Below are 4,978 nucleotides of genomic sequence, written 5' to 3' on the forward strand. Positions count from 1 at the left end.
AGCAAGATAAAGCCAGCGATTTCAGACTGGAAATCACAGGGTTAAAATCATTTTGACCTATTGTGGTCTTTCTGAGATCTTTGCAAAAGAAGACTTGCTCTTTTTCCCTACTCAAAGAACCAGTGAAAACTAAGGGCTGGCGTTTTCCACAGGGAGTCCTGAATTTTAAATGGTTGAGAACCACTGGCCTATACAGGGCCTAGGACTGGGGCACCCGAGTTCACTTCCTAGCTCAAGGGGTTCACTTTTTTGGTAGGGGCAGGGATATTGTGAGGATAAATCCAGCAGTGTTTGTGAGGTGCTGAGACCCCACAATAACAGAGGGGACATAAGCAGATAAACCTGTGCTGGGCAGCATCCAGCATGCAAGAATCCTCGTCCATTAATACTCCTGGTGCTACTGCCTTTGCAGTCAATGGGACAGTATGTTCCTATACCTCCCTACTACACTTCGAGAGCTCCTCCAACATAAACAATGGAGAAAAGAACAATGTTTTCTTTTAACACCTGATGTTTTGATTGCATTAGGAGGATCGGTTTCAATCTGCACCCTTTCCAACCGCTGGTTAAACTTGTCCTGTGAGCAGCTCTGAATGACCTAAAGGCGGTGACCGCCGTGTAAACACGTCAAAATTGTGATCCAGTACTAAGAACAATTAGCCGCGGCCTAGAAAGCCATTGCCACTTTTCTACCCACTGTCTGGATTCTGGTGCAGCTCCTGGAAGTCACTGAGAGTTGGGAAGAAACGTGGAGCTTTGAGCAAAGCTACCAAGAGACAGATTAGGCTGTGGACTATTAAATCGAGTTACATTATAAAATGACATCTGTTTTTACTCGCATGTCTAATGCCTTCTTAATAGGCAACAAGCCCATTAACTCCTGAGGAAACAGGGCTGAGCTCTGAAATCCGAAGTCCATGGGAAGGGCACATCTACAGACCCCCAGACAGGGACAGTCAAGCCAGCTTTGTGCGAGAGCACCTGAACCAGGCACAGTATAGCTGCATACACGTGGTGCAATGTCTGGGCCAACTAGCTTCCCCAGCAAACACGGACATGCTCGTATGGCTTTCCACAGGCTTTGAATCAGGCCCCCAACCGGTTATTTAATATTGGTGTTACAGTAGCAACAACAGGCCCCAACTAAAATTGGTAGTGCGGTATGCTCAGCGCTGTACATGCATATATCAAAGATGGTCCCTGCCTCCGAACACCGTAACCAAGATATACAGAGTGGGAGAAAGGGCTGTTATGCCCATTTCACAGATGGCAATGGGGCACAGACTCTCTCTGTCTCAGTCCACACCCGGCAAAATCAGGGACTGCATCCAGGTCTCCAGCCTAATACCTCATGCACAGGACTATCTTTAAACATTAGCTAGCAACGCTCGGTGTTGACCCGATGGGCTGGCATCTTTGTGAATATGAAGTTCATTTGAATATCAGTAACTCCATTTCCTATGGAGAACCTAAAAAACCCTCGGGCTGAATCTTAAGTTGCCTAATACTCATTTAATCCTTTTTCTAACCGAATTCCAATCTGCTTCAAAGTCTAGGGTATGTGGTTGGACAGGAAGAGCAGTGGAGAATCATTAAAAGAAACTACCAAGTCATCTCCCCCTCTGGAGACACATGCCTCTTCTGTTGGGGCAGAAGATGGTTTCGAAACTAGAGCTGGGGAGACAAGATTCTCACATGAAAGATCTTTTTCAGAGAAAAATGCAGAGTTGGAAAAGTGCTTCATACATCTCTGCCCATTTTAATGAAATTTTCATTTAATTTTTACGGAAGGGAAAAATAACAGCTTCCAGAAAATTTGAAAACAACAGCTCACACTTCCAAAACAAAAGCTTTCGATTGCTTTTGGCTTGAAGGAACTTTCTAAATTTCCTCTTTATTGTTAAAAAATAAATGAAAAAGCAAAAGAAAGTTTCAAGTGACCGCAACATCGTTCTTACTTTTTAAACTCTGGATTTGGTGAAAATTGTTCAGACTCTGAACCAGAACCTTTTTTTTTTTTTTGCAAAATTGCTAAGGAAAAATAATATCTGGTTTTCATCCCCCTATAGCAGGAACAGGCCTCAAGACAATTGGCCAGACCCCAGGGGTGGGGAGTGTGCGCACACATGCAGCCTCAACTCCAGTCTCTGTAGCAAAATGTCTGTGAAATGGGAGGGTTAACAAACGTGTAGTGCAGGGTGTCTCCATGGCAGACCAGGGAGAAGACAAGCAGACAGGGCAGGAAGCAGGAAACAGCAGCAGATGGGGCAGGAAGCAGAAAGCAGAGCAGCAGATCAGGCAGAGGAAGGGGGAAATCAGTGGCACTTGTGGGTGAAGGGCTAATTTGTGGCACACCTGCTGAAGGGGTAGGTGCCCACGGATGTAGCAGGTTGCTTGGGGCAGGAGGAGGCATGCAAGTAATGACAAAGAAATCAACCAGTTGCACGGCTCTAACGTTTAGCTTGCATGCGTGTCTGATCTACTTAAGACTGTCAGGGGTAGGGGCCGGGAATCACAACCCTGATTATGTTAATCCTTATACTTAACATAAGCATTTGCCAATTAATAATGAGTACCTAGCACAGCTACATGCTATATGCAGTGTCAGTATAGGAATAGGAAAACCTCTGATACCAATTTCTCCTAGGTTCTTCATATTATTTGAAGACACTCTGGTACAAAATGTGCAGCATCTTAAGAAACAGCATCAGGCTTGTTCCCAACCAACTTTGTATGATTTTCCTTTTTTTGCAACTTCCTTCCTCTTTTTTTTTTTTTTTTTTTAATACTGGCAGGTTCAGAGGTTTCTTGACGTAATTGTGCCTTTTGAAGCTCAATGCTTTAAGATCTTCAATCTAGTGCGTTTACACTGAAGAGTACTGGCCAATTCTGCAGGGAGAGACTAAATTTGTGTTCTTCACTGCAAGTGTATTTAGAGAAACTGCATTCTTGTTGAAAAAGGAGAAAGTGAATTAATGTAGACAGGGCTAAACTAGCCAGAGGAGCCCAAGTGCAGGCTGCTATATTAAATGCCTGTACCTCTCTTGCCCTTCATGAAATTTAAGTAACTGGAAACCATGTGGAGAAGGGAACACCTTTCTGGATAGAAAGAGTCATACGCAGTATTGGACAACAAAATAGAAGATGTGTTATCACACATACCTTGAACTAACCCACGTCCACTGCAAAGCAGTGTAAGAAACCTTGGGAAGTAGTTCAAAGGAAAGCATTTGCCAGAAAACCACCCCACACCTACCCCTGGGATGGCCTATCCTAGTCTCTTGGGTATGACTGGATCCTTATGAATAAAGCTACACGTGAGTTTAGTATTTATAATACATGCCAGTGCAGGATTAGAACAAGGATCAATAGTCTCAAGTTGCAGCAAGGAAAGTTGAGGCTAGATAGTAGGAAGAACCCATGAGGATGGTAGTAAAGCACTGGAACAGGCTCCCTAGAGAGGTTGTGGACTCCCCAACCTTGGAGGTTTTTAAGACTAGAGTAGACAAAAGCTTGGCTGGGATGATGTAGTTGGGGCTGATCCTGTTTTGAGCAGGGAGTTGGACTAGAGGTGACCTCCTGAGGTCCCTTCCCACCCTCATTTTCTATAATTCAGTGCAGAGTCCAGTCAAAGTTAAGTCTGACTCAGGCAGAATCGGCCCCGAGAGTCTGTAACTCTCTGGTCTGAATGTAGGGAATGGCTTCTTTGTTTTGCTGAAACAGGGTAGTGCTGGCAGTTAACTGGGAGCGTAATGAATTGGAGGCACAACAGTTAGCATCTACTAGCAGCTACCCACCCAACACCTGCAAAGCCTGGAGCTCAGTGTTGAAATGCTAGCAGTGCTGGCACCTGCAGTTAAATTACTAACATAACAGCAAAGTGCAAAGCTGCACCTGCGAAAAAAAATAAGATGGCCATTTTCACAAGGTGCCATAGTGTAAACTCTGGTTATTCTGTTCATGAGATAATTCACCCTGCTGTCCTGACTTCCCACCAGTGCCTGTTCCCCCTTATCTTTCCAACACTTAACTGCTAATAACTGGTCACCCCTGGATAATTCACCATAATTTGCATTGCCATTGGAACCAACCAGTTTATGCAGGTGTAACAAAATTCTTCTGGGTTTGTCTAAAGACATTAGGTTATTAAAGCTGGGAACATATTTAAAATGTTCTTTTTCACTAATTGCTGCTGTATCTGCACCCTTCTCAGTTTGAAGGTGAAAACAGATTCGGGAGTATCACTTTGTTCAGCATTCCTGGGGAATTTCACTTCCAGCTGAACCAGCTTAAGGCTACAATTTTTGGGCTGCAAATACAGCAGGAGAATGTTTAGCTTTAGACAACTCCTATTTTCTTTTTCTTCACAGGAATAGGCTATATATTTACACTGCCCCAATCGCCACACCATAGAGGCAACGATTGTTCCTACATTTGTTAAGTTTCTTTTTGTAAAACCAGTCTGGGGCAAACTTGGACTTACTGCCAACTTAAAAATAAAATGTATGCTGTTCTTTTGCAACACATGGTGCCTGTTCAAACAGCCATTTCTCAAAAGCTGACTGCCTGAAGTAACACAAAAAGAAGAATGGCGAATCCAACTGCTTTCTCCAATTTTGGTCCTTTGTTTAAAAAAAAAACAAACCACCCAAAAAGTTAAAAAAAGCACTGTAGTGCCTGAATACTGCACCTGCCATCCAACTCTTTTTTTCATACTGCAGGTACGAAAAAAACTCAGACATTTCTCAGGTGAACGGAAAACTTATGTTTCTTCTTGTACAGAGAATCTCAGACCACTTTTTAATCTCATTGGCATTATGTTTAACTGTAGTAAACCATGGTCTTTAAAGGAGTTTATATTAGCTTTCTCCAACATTAGGCTCTGGCCATACAAGTCTCCACTGGAGTTTGCCCTTCAGTGAAGCCTGCAATAGAGAACAAAACAAGTTAAAAAGGTTTTTTTGGGGGGGGGGGGGAA

Source organism: Gavialis gangeticus, unplaced genomic scaffold (genome assembly GCF_001723915.1).
Source record: "Gavialis gangeticus isolate Ggan-Ray unplaced genomic scaffold, GavGan_comp1, whole genome shotgun sequence".
Classification (NCBI taxonomy): Eukaryota; Metazoa; Chordata; order Crocodylia; family Gavialidae; genus Gavialis; species Gavialis gangeticus.